Below are 17,824 nucleotides of genomic sequence, written 5' to 3'. Positions count from 1 at the left end.
GACAACACTTGGCTTTTGCACATCTGGTAAGTGGAGACCCAGTGGGAGATAAAATCCAGGGTCAAAGGGGAACCAAGGAGAGATAGGGGTAGTGGGGATTAAAGATTTGAAGGTTAGACCAAAATCCATCAACCACAAACCAAAAGTAGAACTCTTTTTGATGTAAGTTTTCAAAACATCTTTGATGACTCAAGCCCAATCACAAAGAAAATAAAAATAAACCAATGGGACTACAAGAACAGAAAAGCTTCCACATAGCAAAAGTAATCACCGGCAGGATTAAAGAGTCCTTATGGCACAGAAGATCTTTGCATTCTGTGCATCATATAAAGGGTTAATAACCAATAGCAGCAACAGCAACAACAACAAGAAAAAATCTAATGACATTGCACCAAAGTAAAAATTGCACCAAAGTAAAAATCTTCAGGAGCAGGGGAAGGGTAAATTTTCAGCCCCACTATAGGGGTGTGGTGGTAGGGACACAGACCTTTGGCTGCAGGAATGGTGTTAATATATTTTCCTATTAACCTATGGCCTTATATATCATTATTTAATCAATATGAGAGGGGAAAATAAATTGAATGTCTTGAGCTTTTTTATGCATAGACTTCTGAGTATACCTTCAGTCTAAACACTTACGGTTTCAAGTGAGTTAACTGAATTTTAAAATTAGGCTCATACTGTTAATGCATTTCTAATAACTTTTTTAAAAATATTAAATTATCTGTAATCTTAGACCAAGGAGAGCAAAAGTAAACAGTATATAAGGTATAGTTATTTGTAAATAGCACTAAAGGACACAAATCATGGTAAGGTCTTGTATACTAGAGTAAATCTTTTTTTATTATTTATTTTCCCTTTTGTTGCCCTTTTTATTGTTGTAGTTACTATTGTTGTTGTAGCACAGTAAATCTTAATCAAGGGATTTTTAAAATAAATCAAATTCCCAAATAACTTGGTTATAATAACTATCTATTGCCTTCTTAAGGCATCAAGAGACCTTCCTCATGCTCTATAAACCCATATTTCTCCCAGTCCTGGAACCTCTGGGGCTTTTCTCACAGTTTCCTTCAGGTTTTTTCTTGACTCTCTCCCCCCCACCCCCAGAGTAGTGAACCACTGGTCTATGGTGAGGACTGGGTTTGAACCTGAATATCTGTCTGCCTCAGAGTCCATGTGCAGAGCCACTATACCAGATCAGCACTCTGCTCAGGCTTTTGTATTTCCCAGTCATATGCCTGCACAGCACACTAGGGGGTTGGCAGAACTCAGATCCAAGTGTTACATTGAATGTTATTTGGGATTCTTACTCAGAAAAACATTGGAGACCTCAACTCCCTCCCCCAAGCTGAGAGAAAAAGAATCTTCACTTCCTTAGTGCATATGGGGTGGGTGGGGGGAGAGAGTGCAGAACGGAGCTTCCATGGGCTACTCAAGTCTAGGTGGGGGCCAGGGGTTGGAAGGGGAGCCAGGGTCACAGGGAGACTACAGGGTGGGGTACGCTGCAGGCAGGGGTTCAGTTGAGTGTGTTCAGGTATGGGGGGGCAGGGTAGGCTCCCCTCTTGGATGGTGGTAGGGAGGGCAGCAGGGCTTATGGCAGGGCCTCAAGGGCTGGAGGGCAGCAGCAGGGTGGCAGGACAGAAGGGAAGGGAGGTAGAGTGGAGGGCAGTTGGGAAGCTTGGGGGCAGGGAGTATGGGGGTGGGGGGCAACTGGACAGAGTGCAGAAGGGGGCAGGCAGGTGCCAAGAGCCAGGGACTGACTGACAGGTCTGGACACCTGGACCCACCCACTTTGCAGCAGCCCCAGCAGCCCCAGCAGCCCCAGCAGCCCCAGCAGCCCCAGCAGCCCCAGCAGCCCCAGCAGCCCCAGCAGCCCCAGCAGCCCCAGCAGCCCCAGCAGCCCCAGCAGCCCCAGCAGCCCCAGCTGTTGGTATGCTTCTAGTTCTGCTTCTAGTTCTGCTTCTGGGAATCCCTTCTGTTACATTGCTTGACTTTGTGGACTATTTACATGATCATTCTGTTACATTGGTTTGGTCTCACTCCTCCTGCCTCCGGGAGATTTTGGTTTAGTCCTTGCCTTTTCAGGCTTCTTCCTTCTCCCCGCCCCCTATCCTACATACTTCCTTGGTTCTTGACTCTTCCAGGGGAGGAGAGAGAGGCAAGACAGAATTGGGTTGTGATTAGATTAGATTAGTTTTTGGACTGTTCGCTCGTGAAGAAAGAAATACTGCTTCTCCGCTCAGCCATGTGTCCCTGGTCGTCTGTCTCCCACCACGAAGCTAGCCCGGCATACTGGCGCCCTGAATGTTGAAGACACCCAGCAGCCCCAGCAGCAGCCCTGGCTTCCTTAGTCAAACACTCCTCCCCATCCCCCTGAGTTCCCTCCAGGGAGGAGGAGGAGGGTTGGTCGAGGTGGGGGAGGAGGCCAGTGGACAGAGGGCAGAGGCCAGGCCATGGGCACCTGGTCGCCCTGTGCCTCCACTGTGGCAACTTGAGTCCAGGCAGCCGCCTGCCCCAGGTAGCTCAGGGTTCCCAGGGCCCAGGGGGCTGCAGGCCAGGGTAGTCAGTCAGTCAGTCAGTCAGTGTAGATGGATGGACAGGGTCTTGGCTGCCTGAGCCCCTGGCCCCAGGCCCCTGGCTCCCAGCTCCCAGCTCCCAGCTCCCAGCTCTGCCTCTTACCCCGGTCCGGCCCACCAGATTGCTCAAAGCCTGGGGTGGTCCGTGGGTCTGTTGGTCTGTTGGTCCCCTGTGCATCGAGATTGGTCCTGGCCATGGCCGCCCGCCAGACCGCCCAAGGGGTCAACTGGATGGGCGGTGTCCCAGTTGCCCAGTAATGGCAGGAGGCCTCTGTGATGCCCCTGGGATTCTGAGCACAGGAGCACAGGAACTGGGCAGCCCAACTGCCCCGCCAGGGCAGCAGCGCCATGGCACCAGGATCCAGGCACAGACGGACCAACAGAAGGACAGCGCTGACCAACCTTGGGGCTGGCAGCCAAACAAGGGGAGAAGGAGGTGCGCCTGGGAGCCAGGGACCAGAGCTGCCTGCCTGGCGCTGTTGGTGTGTGGGTTTCCCAGCTCCCCTCCCCCCAGCTCACTGGCTCCTGCTCACCCCACCCCCACCCCCCACATCCACCCCTGGTCCCTGTCCCTCCTAAGCCCACCTTATGATGCTGCATCTGCTTATCTCAACCAAATCAATGCAACCAGTGCCATCTCTATGAGTTCCACTTCGGCCTGGGGGGTTGTCAGCCAGCCAGTCAGTCAGTGTGGATGGATGGACAGGGCCTGCCCCCCCCCCCCCGCCTGCCCCCACTCCTTGCCCCAGGCCCCTGGCTACCTGCACTGGTTTTGGCTGTGTTGCTGGTGTGCCCTGAGCCCGTGGACAGTTGGTCAGTGGGTGATTCCCCCGGGGTCCAGGTTGGTCCCAGCCACAGCTGCCCGCCAGGCAGCCCAAGGGGTCAACTGGATGGGCGGCGTTACCATTGCCTAGCAACCACAGGAGGCCTCTGTGATGCCCCTGGGATTCTGAGACAGCAGCACAGGAGCTGGGCGGCCCAACTGCCCCGCCAGGGTGGCAGTGCCATGGCACCAGGGCCAAAGCACAGACGGACCCACAGAAGGTCAGCGCTGACCAACCTTGGGGCTGGCAACCAAGTAAGGGAAGGAGGAGGTACGCGGGAAGCCCAGGGCCAGAGCTGCCTGCCTGTGTCCAGAGATGCTGGGCCTGTGATGTCAACTCTCCAGCTCCAATACTCAGGTGAGACCTTTCCTAGATCACAGGACTCCTTAGTCCCATTTCAGGTGGCACACTTCCTAACAAAGTTACAGAACCTAGGTATCTACCAGGGCCTATCAGTTGGGCACATGTGCACATGTATCCATGTTAGGGGATTTAGCTTAAAGTAAAAATGCACTATAGTCTACAGTGATTCAATAAGTACAGCAAGCAAGTAGAAAGACCTAAAAAAGACACTATAAGGTACTTCATCAAAAATTTTCTACTTAAGTCTTGATACCCTCCTCACCTACTCCCTACTTCACTTCACTCACCTGTGTCAGATAAAGTAGGGACTACAAAAGCTGGATAAGGGTAAGAGACCAGCACACTTAAATGTCCTTGTGGTCACTCCCAGGCCACCCCATTATTCAGGTCCTAGTCAGGGACTTCTTGGATTCCCATATAGATATGATGGGCCTACACCTCTAACAGATCCCTCTTTTCCACCATCACTGGTCATGTCGATCAGGAACAACATCATAAACCCTCTGGTGGGCCTCTACAGGACATTGCCCTCACTGTAGAACAATGGTGGTAGAAATTGCCCCATTCTTCAAAGGGAGTCAACATACTCTGCCACTCGAGGAAGACTGGTCCTGAAATGAATACAGCCTAGACTGTTCCTAGCTGTGACAGGGATGTAGAAGTTACATAGGCTCCTGTGCGTCACCCAATCTGGTCCCCTACACCTACACTGAACTTCTCTATTCCAGACTCTTGGAAACAGAGTTGGCAGTCAGCTGAGGTAAAGAACAAACACCTCATCACAGACCCCTGCAAGCGTCAACCCGGCTTTGACCTAGCACGTTATGACTGGGCCCTCCTCCATCGCTATCGAACAGGCCATGGCCGGTGCACCGCTATGTTCCATCGCTGGGGAGCCAGAGACGACCCGAACTGCCCCTGCGGCTCCAGACAGACTATGACCCACATAGTCAACGCCTGCCACCTCTCCAGATTCAAAGGAGGTCTCGAAACTTTACATCAGGCTCAACCTGACGCTGTTGACTGGCTACGGAAGAAGGGCAAACGCTAGAAGAAGGCTCCTGTGCTAAATATGAATAGACATGGGACCTAGGTCAGATCAGTGGGCCTTACAGTTAATGGTATTTATATATTCTTCCTATATTTGGGAGCTACTCTCTGCCCTGATCCAGCTTTCTAGTGCTATTCCCAAATCTGACACCATCTTCCCAGATAATACCTTTAACCCAGCTGCATGTTAGCTGCCAGGTTCAGGCATAAATTAGTGAAGTCATGGGCCCCTTGGAACATACCTAAAATAGACTTCCTAGCTTTTCCAACATGAAGATCCCAAATATCATCTGCTATATTCCTACCTTTAGGTTCTATTCTTACCTGATTATTAAACAATTTGTTCTGCTTTGTATCTTAATGCTTCTCTGCCACCAATTTACAGATGCTACTATGATGCCAACCTGACTTCCCTGGGCAGACAACCTTACCAGTGTGCTCTGGAACTGCAACTCCCTAGAGCCCTGCCCCACTAGGGAAAAATGAAAGTAGGCTGGGGGTATGGATTAACCTGTCAACACTCATGAGCCCCCGGTTAACCACCTGCAGGGGAAAAGCTTTGCAAGTGATGAAGCAGTGCTGCAGGTATTTCTTTGTCTCTCTCCATTATTTTATTTATTTATTTATTTTTTACCAGAGCATTCATTGCTCAGCTCTAGCTTATGGTGGTGTGGGAGGATTGAACCTTAGACTTTGAAGCCTCAGGCATGAGAGTCTCTTTGCATAACCATCATGCTATTTACGCCTGCCCTTTCTCTATCTACCCTTTCTCTCTTGATTTCTGTCTCTATCCAATACATGAATAATTTAAAAGTTGAAAAAAATGAAAAGAATCGATGAAAAGTATTCATAAAAGCGTAGTGATTCATCTATGCAGTGTGCAGAGCTGTGACAATGTAGGAACCTGTCCCATTACTGGTTACAAATGGTGAGAAGAATGTGATGTAATTTTGTGACATGTGAATTGCAAAATATTTTCAATTCTGTTTAATTAGTAAATCTCTGGATAGGGTACTTGTCATGCCTTTGACATGACCCTCTTTCTATGTTTCTCTGACTGAAAAAGTGATCTAGTAGTGATAAAACCATGCCTAGAAAGGCCCAGCTTCCTCAATAATGAACTAACTAAAATAAAATAAAATCATAAGTGGTCCTAGAGTTCCCCTTACCTACTTAGTCCTTATACATGGGTACTTATTGATAGAAGGAATTGAAACTTTTTTAAAAAAAAAAAAAAAGATTTTTTTCTCTTTTTAAAAAATTTTATTTATTTATTATTGGATAGAGACAGAGAGAAATTGAGAGGGGAGGGTGACAGAGAGGGAGAGAGACAGAGAGACAGCTGCAGCTCTACTTCACCACTTGTGAAGCTCTCCCCCTGCAGGTGGGGATCAGGGGCTTGAACCCAAGGCCTTGCACACTGCAGTGTGTGCACTTAACCAGGTGCGCCACCTACCTGGCCCCAAGAATTGGAACATTTAAATGAAGACATGAAAATTGTATCTGAGGGCCATATTTCAATGTGCAAGGACCCAGGATCAAGCCCCCAGTCTCCACCTGTACAGGGAAAGCTTCTCGAGTAGGGAAACAGCGCTGTAGATGTCTCTGTTTCTCTATTTCCCTCTTCTATTTGATTTCTGGCTTCCTCCAAGCAATAAATAAAAAAAGTAAAAAAAAAGATATATTCATTTCATACCTATTTCTTTCTCTTCTCTTTCCTTCTTTCCTTCTTCCCTTTCATGTGTGTGTGTGTGTGTGTGTGTGTGTGTGTGTGTGTGTGTGTGTGTGTGTGTTCAGGAAGCAGGGGGAGGGCATATACCTTTTCTTTCTAAGTTTGTACGTGAAATTGGGATGCGTACTAGCTTATTTTGTTCTCACTGAATCTGCACATTCAGAGAGGAGATTAACTGGGTGAAGGGTTTCTTTTCTTTTGCACTATGTGATGGGGGAGGAGTTTACTCCATAGGGTCAATGAAAAGTGAGCTCTGGTGTGACATAAGCAGAGGCTGTAGTCTGGGAGGTGGTGCAGTGGCTAAGGAACTAGACTCTCAAGCATGAGGTCCTGAGTTCAATCTCCAGCAGCACATGTACCAGAGTGATATCTGGCTCTTTCTCTCTCTCCTCCTAGCTTTCTTATTAATAAATAAATTTTTTTTTAAAAAAAAAGCATAACCAGGGGCTATAACAGAATGGATCTTGAAGGGGGGGTGTCTTTCAGTCCTGGTAATTTTGACCTTGGGTTTAGTCAGGGTCTCTGGGCCCAAAGACCCCCCCAGGATTCTTGTCCTCCTGAGTCTTCTCCTTGCCTTACTTTTCACATCTAATAAAGTCTTCAGGAACTATACACCTGGACAAGTGTTCCTTGGAATTCTTTTCATCAGATGATGAAAAGGTCCTGCATCCTCCACTCGACAATGCAGGACCATGTATGCCCCTCTAAACACTCCCAATGGACTTATTTTTATTTCCCCAATAGACAGTAAGAGACAAAGGAGAAAGAGAGAGAGAGAGAGAGAGAGAGAGAAATGGAGTGTGGTCCGGGAAGTGGTACAGTGGATAAAGCACTGTGCTCTCTCAAGCATGAGGTCCTGAGCTTAATTCCTGGCAGCACATGTACCAGAATTATGTCTGGCTCCTTCTCTCCTTCTGTTGTCTCATTAATGAATAAATACAATCTTTTTAAAAAATAAAAATAAATAAAGAAATGGAGAAAAAAGACATCATTACCACAGTGCTCATAAAGCTTCCTCATTACATGGTGCTCCCAGGTGGTAGCCTGGTTCTGATCAACTAAAAATATGCACTCTGTCTCCCAGGTGAGTTATTTCCTAGCCCCAGCCTGTTTCTTTGTAAACAACAAACAAGAAGTTCCCAGCGCAGGGCTCTGATCATGGGCCTAGAGCAGCAGCAGCAGCAGCAGCAGCAGCAGCAGCAGCAGCAGCAGCAGCAGCAGCAGCAGCAGCAGCACTCACAGGGAACTTATGATGGGAGTGTGTGGTCCCCACTGCAAACCTGCTGAATTGTGATTTCTTAGAGTAGGTCCCAGAAAACCACATGATTTCTGTGACTTGAGAAGTCAGGTTTAGAGAATGTTCCTCACCACAGGCTTCCCATTAGAATCATAACAGAAAGTTTGTTCAAAGAAAAGCCTGTGCCCTTCTGCGCTGATTCTGTTTCCAGTTCTGACTGTGAACATGAATATCGTTTTAGTTTAGACGTCCAGGCAACGTAAAGGTGAGAACTGAGGTAATAATGAAAATGAGGTGTGGGGGGGCAGGCAGTGGTGCCGATGGTTAAGGGTACACATTGCAATGTTCAAGTCCCTGGTTCCCACCTACGGGGGAAAGCTTCACAAGTGAAGTAGGGCTGCAGGTGTTTTTCTGTCTCTCCCCACCCCCTTTTTTTTGCACCTCCAGGGTTATTGCTGGGGCTTGGTGCCTGCACTATGAATCCACTGCTCCAGGAGGCCATTTTTCTCTTTTTGTTGCTCTTGTTGTCTATCGTTGTTGTGGTTATTATTGTTGTCGTTATTGTCGTTGAATAGGACAGAGAGAAATGGAGAGAATAGGGGAAGACAGGGGGAGAGAAAGATAGATACCTGCAGACCTGCTTCACTGCTTGTGAAATGAGTCCCTTGCAAATGGGGAACTGGGGGCTCGAACTGGGATCCCTATGGGGGTCCTTGCGCTTTACGCTATGTGCACTTAACCTGTTGCGCTACCACCCAGCCGCCCCTCTCCCTTTCTGTTTCCTTCTCTTCCCTTCTCAGTTTTTCTTTATCTCTATCCAATAATAAAAAAAAAAAAAAAGATTTTTTAAAAAAGTAATCACAGGTTCTCTGGTAAATGTCCTGTCCCTGTTTAGAGGCTCTGTGTTTTTTTCCTACTTAAATGAGATGCATTTGTTTATTTTCGAAGACTTCCTGAACAATGTCTGTCATCATGGTTTTCAATGGATAGAGCAGTGATAAATTGGAATACAACAGGAGAACATATTTTATGCCATATACCTCTGGCCAAGTGAGCTAGGTAGGTGTGGGGTTATGTCAGCATTGTTGTTGCCTGGTTACAGATGTTCTAAGTTCTGTTTGGGACGGTGGTCAAAAAAGTGACTTCACTTCTCAAGATTCCCAAGTGCCTTCCTCAGATAACACCATGGAGACCACTGAATGTTCATCATCTTCGTATGGACATATTTATATCAACACTGTCATCTCCAAAAACCCCTGGTAAGTTCTGAATGCAATCTGTTCTCTCCCTTCTCACTAGCAAATGATATCATTTTGGATCAGGGGCAAACCCAGGTCCTTGCACTGGGAAGGTGTGTACTTAACTAGGTGTACCACTGCCTACCCCCTATTTCTTTCTCTGTCTCTGTCTCTCTCCGCTTCTCTCTCCCTCCATATGAATCTGGGACCTCTGGGACCTCAGGCAGTCAAGTTGGTGCTCTATCAAGCTGACCTGTCTCCCTGGATGTTTTTTCACTCTTTACTATTATTTTTTATTTTCTTTTTGTTGCCCTTGTTGTTGTTGTAGTTACTATTGTTGTTGTTATTGATGCTGTCATTGTTGAATAGGACAGAGAGAAATGGAGAGAGGAGGGATAGACAGAGATGGGGAGAGAAAGACACCTGCAGACCTGCTGCACTACCACCCAACTCCCTGTTTTTCACTCTTGAGAGTTTGGAGGTTCTAGCAGGGAAGCGCAGCTACTCTATACTCTCCACTGAAGACCGGTCTGTCTCTATTCAGGGAAGGCCATCCTCTTCCACCTAGCGCATAGCTTCGGGAGCAGTGAGGGAGGAAGGGGACACCCGCCTAGCCAGCCAGATCAGCTGAATCAACCCTGGTGATCAATGGGGTAACAGATATCGCAGCCAGATCACCCTCACATCCCCGTTTTTCACTCTCAAGGCCACATTTTCACTCGAGACACAGGAGGTGGCACAGGGAATACAGTATTGAACTTTTAAGTATGAGTTCTTAAGTTTGACCTCTGACATAGCATGTGCCAGAGTGATAATCTGGTTCTCTCCATCATGAATAAATACATTTTAAAAATATTTATTTATTTATTTATTTATTCCCTTTTGATGCCCTTGTCGTTTTATTGTTATAGTTACTATTATTGTTATTGATGTCATTGTTGTTGGATAGGACAGAGAAATGGAGAGAGGAGGGGAAGACAGAGAGGGAGAAAGACACCTGCAGACCTGCTTCACCGCCTGTGAAGTGATTCCCCTGCTGGTGGGGAGCCGGGGGCTTGAACTGGGATCCTTATGCCGGTCCTTGCTCTTTGCACCACGTGCACTTAACCTGCTGCACTACCGCCAGACTCCCATGAATAGATATTTTAAAATAAAATTGGAGTGATAAAAGAATGCATACACACGTGTTAGTTTTCCAGGACTGTAATAGAGTGTCCAAGATGGGAATGTAAAGTGCATAGTCTCACAGCTCTGGAGGTCAGAGGTCTGAGGTCAAGGTGTTATGTGTTTTTCCTTATGAGGTCTCTGTCCTACGCCTACACTGAACTTCTCTGTTCCAGACTCTTGGAAACAGAGCTGGCAGTCAGCTGAGGTCAAGAACAAACACCTCATCACAGACCCCTGCAAGCGTCAACCCGGCTTTGACCTAGCATGTTATGATTGGGCCCTCCTCAATCGCTTTCGAACAGGCCATGGCCGGTGCGTTGCTATGTTCCATCGCTGGGGAGCCAGAGACGACCCGAACTGCCCCTGCGGCTCCAGACAGACTATGACCCACATAGTCAACGCCTGCCACCTCTCCAGATTCAAAGGAGGTCTCGAAACTTGACATCAGGCTCAACCTGACAGTGTTGACTGGCTACGGAAGAAGGGCAAACGCTGGAAGAAGGAGGTTATCTTCTCATTGTGACAGCATGTGGTTCCATTGAGCATGTCTGTGTCCTAATATCTTATACACGAGTCATTTGATTTGCCCCCACCCTGATGACCTTATTTAACTTGGATCACATTTATTTTTATTCTTTTGCCACTAGGAATACTTGGGAATACATGCTTACTCAGCTCCATCACTCCTGGGAGCCATTTTTCCTTTCTTCTTCTTTTTTTTTTTTAAATAGCAAGAGGGAGAGGGAGAGAGAGGACAGACACTACAACACTGACCCACTGCTCACTCATGAAGCTTTCCCAGTGCAAGCACCCAGTGAGGACTGCAGATACAAACAAAGGTCCTCCGGCATGAGAATGCATATTCTTTTTTTTTTTTAAAGTTTTTTTCTTTTTTTTAAAAAAATATTTATTTAATTTATTTATTCCCTTTTGTTGCCCTTGTTGTTTTATTGTTGTAGTTATTATTGTTGTTGTCGTTGTTGGATAGGACAGAGAGAAATGGAGAGAGGAGGGGAAGACAGAGAGGAGGAGAGAAAGATAGACACCTGCAGACCTGCTTCACTGCCTGTGAAGCGACTCCCCTGCAAGTGGGGAGCTGGAGGCTCGAACCAGGGTCCTTACGCAGGTCCTTGCGCTTTGCGCCACCTGCGCTTAACCCGCTGCGCTACAGCCCGACTCCCATGAATGCATATTCTTTACTAGATAAACTGCTTCCTAGTCCCTCCATCTTATTTATTTTTTGAAGTAAGGACCAGAACACTGCTCAACTCTAGTGGAGATTGAGCATGGGACTTTAAAGCCTAAAACTGATAACCTTTTGCATAGCCACAATGCTGTCTCTCCTCCCTTTCCTCCATCCCCCTGCCCCACCTTACCTCAATCATTCTATAAAGACTCCTGTCTAAATACAGCCACATTCTCACATTGGGGGGCAAAGTGGGTAGGAGTTCAGCATGTGAATGTGAGGGGGCAAATAACTCAGTCCACAGCAGCTACTTTGGGCTGAAAGCAAAGTTGTGCTCCTGGAGCCAGGCAGCGGTGTACCTGGTTAAGTACACACACTACCGTGTGCAAGGACACGGGTTCAAGCTCTTGGTCCCCACCTGCTGTGGGAGAGCTTCACAAATGGTGAGGCAGGGCTGCAGGCCTCTCTCTCTCTCTTCCCCACCTCTCAATTTCTCTCTGTTTCTATCCAATAAAAAATAAAAGAAAAAGGAAATCTATACCCTGTGTAGTTTGTTTGAGCTATATCCTCAGGGGCAAGTGTGGAAGAATGGAAGCAAAAAGGGGAAGAGAAGAGAAATGAATGCAAGCATACATTTTTGAGCTCTCACCATTGCAGTGTCTGGGTGCCTGATGGGATGTATCTTAAGACCATCTGCCCAGAAGGTGGAGATGTGGGCAGCTGTCTCTATCTCCCCTAGATCAAGAGTTTTCTGTGCTGCTGTTTGGCTGTGTGGCTGCTGAGTGCCTTCTTGGGGCAGAAAGGTGTCTCATACTAGGGGACCAGGGACACCCAGGCAGGACAAAGAGGTGCAGCTCATAGGCTTCAGACGGTCACTTGGAGATGCCCAAACCAGCAAGGAAGACATATCCCCCTGAAGATAAATCTCAAACTACATAGGGTACAGATTTTCTTTTTCTTTCTGAAGTTCTTTTTAAAAAATATTTTATTTATTCCCTTTTTGTTGTTTTCGATGGGTTATGTTTTTTTCGCCGGGCTGGCTTCACGGGCGGGTAACAGACGACCAGGGACTCATGGTTAAGCTGTAGGCAGTATCTCTTTATTCATGCAGGACGCAGCACAATCTAAGCCGAGCTAAACTAAACTCAAGTACTGTAAAACTCACAATGCTGTCTTTATATATACTTCCCAAGTAGGGTGGAAACAGGATGTGACATAGAGAGGGTGGAGAGAAAAGTGACTGGTGAAAATCAGAGTGTGACAAAGAGGGGGCAGAGCAGGCGAGAATCCTATCACTGAACCACAAATGCCCTGGAGGGAGGGTAGAACTTGTTAACAGTGGTTATGTAAATAGAATGAAGTGGTTATGTAAATAGAATAGCGTTAATCAGGGGGGATTTAAACCAAATGAAACAGAAGGGGTCTCATGCATACCAACACCTTTTGTTGCCCTTGCTGTTTTATTCTTGCAGTTATTATTGTTATTGTTATTGATGTCATCATTGTTGGATAGGACAGAGAGAAATGGAGAGAGGAGGGGAAGACAGAGAGGGGGAGAGAAAGATAGACACCTGCAGACCTGCTTCACCTCTTGGAAAGTGACTCCCCCGTAGGTGGGGAGCTGGGGGCTCAAACAGGGATCCTTATGCCGGTCCTTGCACTTTGAGCCACATGCGCTTAACCCGCTGCACTAACGCCCAACTCCCTTTCTTTTTTTCTTTTCTTTTATTTACTGCTGCAGCTAGATTCAGGCTGCAAACCTAAAGAGGAGGTCTGAGGCAGAACTGTGACAGGTGTCCCAGGCAGCCTGCCTCACAGCAGCATTCAGCTCTGTTCCTGCCTTCTATTCAGTCAGCTCCCTTGAAGTCCACTAGAAAGAGTGACCACCTGGTGGTCCAGGAGGTGGCACAGTGGATGGGGCATAGGACCCTCAAGCATCAAGTCCTAGGTTCAATCCCTGGCAGCACATGAACCAAAGTGGTGTCTGGTTCTTTCTCTCTCTCCTATCATTTCTCATGAATCAATACATAAAATCTTAAAAAAAAAAAAAGAAAAAAGAAAGAGTGACCACCTGCAGTCTTGCCTAAGACTGTGCAAAATAGTTACCAAAGACATTGGGGTGGGGCTGACCCACACATGAACCCAAATCCATTTTTTTGCCTGTTGGCCCCAGGTACCAGGACACCAAGGTGGTTATAGGGCAGACACAGCCTTGAGTGCAAAGGAACTGTGTCCACTGGAGCTTGACCACATACATGATTCCTGGATCGCAGCCTCCATCTTTCATCCCATGTAGTCAGACCTCTGATCTAACAAAACCTAAGTCTGCAAAGGCTAGAATTTCTAAGCTGGAAGTGGGTTGCTGGATATGATGGCCAGCAGAGAGTGTCTACCTCCCACCTGAAACTGAAGATAGAACCACTAGGACCTTCCTTCTGAGAACGTGTCACACCAGTTGGCTGCCCCAACCATCTAGGGCAACAGCTGTGCCGTTGGGGCTCCCCTGGGCTTTATGACCCACTGCTGCTCCCTTGATATCAAGTGTGACACTTTTTTTTCCCTGCCATTAGGGTTATTGCTGGGTCTTGGTAAATGCTGGGCTCCACCATTTCCTGGTAGTTTTAAAAATTATTATTATTATCTTTATTTATTTGGATAAAGACAGCTGGAGATTGAAAGGGAAGGCAGTAATAGGGAGAGAGACAAGAGAGACACCTGCAGCCCTGCTTCACTACTTGTGACACTTTCCTCCTTCAGGTGTGTGGGAAGATCTTCTGACAGTGGGAAAAGGGTTCCTAGCCTTACAAGAAGAGTGCTGTTTTTATGTAAATGAATTGGGACTGGTAGAACAAAATGTTAAGATTCTCTGGCGCAAAGCGCAAGGACCGGCTTAAGGATCCCAGTTTGAACCTCCGGCTCCCCACCTGCAGGGGAGTCACTTCACAGGCAGTGAAGCAGGTCTGCAGGTGTCTGTCTTTCTCTCCTCCTCTCTGTCTTTCCCTCCTCTCTCTATTTCTCTCTGTCCTATCCAACAACAATGACATCAATAATAACTACAACAATAAAAAAACAAGGGCAACAACAAAAAAGAAATAAATGAATAAATTTAAAAAATTTAAAAAATTAAGATTCTCCATGAACTCAGTCGTGATTTAAAAAAACAGCTTGCTCCCTCAGCCCTGGACTCTGGAATATCTTCTCCCATATTATCCTGGGTTCTTCCCCTCCTGACCCCTCTCTTTGCTATTAGTGCATTGCTCATTGCCCATGCATCCTGCAGTTCATAAAGAACCGCCTCTAGGACATGGTTCAAGTGATGATCCAGAGAGTCTCGGTTCAACCCTACTCTCCTGTCCCCACGGCTGACTTGGAAGTCATGGCCGACCTTCTTTAACAAAAGAAAAAGGGGGAGTTGTGGGTTTAATGCGTGTTTGAGCATGGGTGGTTGACCACCCCCCCAGAAGCTCATCTGTCAGTCTCCCCTTGCATGCCAGTCTTGTGGAGTGAGATGGGCTGGAGTACGGAGAATTCCAACCTACCTATCAGCCTCGGTACATACCCCACCCCTCCTCCCTCTGATGGGCTTCGCCTTCTTTAAATTTCTATTTCCCCATTCCTGCATCACCACCCACACCTCATTGTGTTGCTCTCTTTTTCCTTATAAGGAGATATTAGTCTCATTGGCCAGCTTGGCTGCTTCCCCTGCACAGCTACCCCATTATAAACTTGTAACTGAAACAATAAAGCATTCCATCCACTGCCACAGTGCCCTGAGGTGGTTTGCTCAGCAAGCTCACCCCTGCCATTGCTGGCAAAATATATACCTGAAAGCAAAAGTACACAATAGTCTGCAGTGAGTCAACATATGCAACAAGCAAGTATAAAGACCTAAAAAGACACCATAAGTTCTGAATGAAATAGTGTCTACTTAGATACCCTCCTCACCTACTTCCTTTTATACTTCCCTCACTCACTCCAAAGCTAACCTTATCAAAGTAAGGACTGCAAAAGCTGAATAAGGACAAGAAATTGGCATACTTTAACGACGACTCTTTAGTCACTATCAGGCCACCCCATCAGCTGGGGCCCTTGTCGGGAAGTCCTGAGACTCCCAAACAGACATGACGGGCCTAGACCTCGAATAAATCCCTCTCTCCATTGTTACCGGTCATCTCTATCAGGAACAACACAATAGAACCCTATGTGGCCCCCCCATAGGACCTTGCCCTCCACATGGATCAACAACAGAAGAGAATGTTCCATCATCCAAAGGGAGTCTGGACAACATATTCTATCTTCTACCTGAGGAAGATGGGTCCTGAAATTGGGACAGCTTGGAATGTTCCTACTCATGACCACAGAAAGTGATCTTAGATCTACTGGGATGCAGAGGTCACATAGGCTCATAAGCTGAATATGAGCCCCAGATCAGATCAAATCGATGGGGTTTACAGTCAACAATATTTATACACCTTTCCCATATTTGGGAGCTACTCTCTTCCCTGATCCAGCTTTCTAGTCCTTTTTCCAGTCATGATATCATCTCCCCAGACAACAACTTGGATCTACCTGCACTATTCCAGCCTTTAGGTTCATGATTAGTCAACAGTTTGTTTGGCTCTATAAGTTAATTCTTTTTTCAGCCACCAGGTTCAAGAAGCTAACATGTTGACAACCAGACATCCCTGGGCAGACAATCCCACCAATATGTCCTGGAGCTCCGCTTCCCCAGAACCCCACCCCACTAGGGAAAGAGACAGGCTGGGAGTATGGATCAACCTGTCAATGCCCATGTTCAGCAGGGAAGCAGTTACAGAGCCAGACCTTCCACCTTCTGCACCCCACAACGACCTTGTGTCCATACTCCCACAGGGTCAAAGAATAGGAAAGCTATCAGGGGATGGGATGGGATATGGAATTCTAGTGGTAGAAATTGTGTGGAGTTGTACTCCTCTTATCCTATGGTTTTGTCAGTGTTTCCTTTTTATAAATAAAAATTAAAAAAAACAAAAAAGAACATAAACAGCAACAGGGTAGGGCAGGATTGGGGTTATCAGACTAATGAGAAAAAAAAGAAAAGAAATAAAGAGAAAGCTTCCTTACTTCACATTTACTGGGCCTTCTTCTGGTGCTCAGCCATCTTTCCATGAGCAGGTCCTAAGGAGAGAAGCAGGAACACAGGTGGTTCAGGAGTGAAGTATCTGCTGTCTGAAAAAGAGGTTTGTGTGTGTGTTTTTTTATATTTGTTTATTCCCTTTTGTTGCCCTTGTTGTTTTATTGTTATAGTTATTATTGTTGTCATCATTGTTGGACAGGACAGAGAGAAATGGAGAGAGGAAGGGAAGACAGAGGGGGAGAGAAAGATATACACCTGCAGACCTACTTTAACCCCTATGAAGCAACCCCCCTGCAGGTGGGGGTCTGGGGGCTTGAACCAGGATCCTTATGCTGGTCCTTGTGCTTTGCACCACCTGCATTTAGCCTGCTGTGCTACTGCCTGACTCCCAAGAGGGATTTAAAAAAAAATTTAATGTTTTATTATTAAACTGACCTCCACCAAGACTATTGCGTCACTGTATAAAAATAGTACCATCAAACACAGTATATTGCAAAATTTAAGATAGTATTATCAGTCTGGCACTATGCAAATACCTCTTCTCCACTGCCAGTTATTTCTGATGAGAATATCACTAAGTACTGTGAGCAGGGATGGATTTAAGATTACATTGGATATGAGTTAAGATATTAATGCTATCAGGGGCCAGGTGGTAGCGCAGTGGGTTGGGCGCATGTGGTACAAAGTGCAATGACCAGCGTAGGGGCCCCGGTTTGAGCCCCCCAGCTCCCTACCTGCAGGGGAGTCGCTTCACAGATGGTGGGTGAAGCAGGTCTGCAGGTGTCTATCTTTCTCTCCCCCTCTCTGCCTTCCCCTCCTCTCTCAATTTCTTTCTGTCATATCCAACAACAACAACAATAATATTAACAACAACAACTATGGACAACAAGGGCAACAAGAGGGAAAAAATGGCCACCAGGAACAGTGGATTCGTAGTGCAGGCATCGAGCCCCAGCAATAACCGTGGAGGCAAAAAAAAAAAAAAGATATTAATGTTATCTTTGAATTACATAATTTTTATTTAAATTTTTTAAATGACAAAGTCATTCTAGCTTTTAAAAATTTATTTATTTATTATTGGATAGAGACAGAGAAATTGAGAGGGGAGAGGGAGGGAGAGAGACAGAGAGACACCTGCAGCTCTACTTCACCACTTGTGAAGCTTTTCTCCTGCAGGTGAGGACCAGGGGCTTGAACCCAGGTCCGTGTGCACTGTAGTATGTGCACTTAACCTGGTGTGCTACCACCTGGCCCCGAATTACATAATTTTTAGCTAGACATTCTCCAAAAATTAGGTGTAATAACTGAAGAATGACCTAGAAAAAATAGGGTTGT

General features: G+C 46.6%; 1 protein-coding gene and 1 long non-coding RNA gene across 3 annotated transcripts in view; one reads left to right on the top strand and one right to left on the bottom strand.

Moving 5' to 3' along the window:
* Nucleotides 1–17,824, top strand: part of LOC107523444 (zinc finger protein 709-like) — a 511,405-nt gene that overhangs the window by 93,198 nt on the left and 400,383 nt on the right. The window lies entirely within an intron of this gene.
* LOC132535609 (uncharacterized) overlaps nt 1–17,824 on the bottom strand; it is a 112,445-nt gene that overhangs the window by 93,222 nt on the left and 1,399 nt on the right. The window contains exon 2 of the long non-coding RNA XR_009547364.1: nt 16,477–16,530. This is a non-coding gene — a long non-coding RNA (uncharacterized LOC132535609). The remainder of the gene's footprint in view (nt 1–16,476; nt 16,531–17,824) is intronic.

The sequence above is a fragment of the Erinaceus europaeus genome, chromosome 23 (assembly GCF_950295315.1).
Source record: "Erinaceus europaeus chromosome 23, mEriEur2.1, whole genome shotgun sequence".
NCBI lineage: Eukaryota > Metazoa > Chordata > Mammalia > Eulipotyphla > Erinaceidae > Erinaceus > Erinaceus europaeus.
This window is presented reverse-complemented; position numbering and strand designations above follow the sequence as displayed.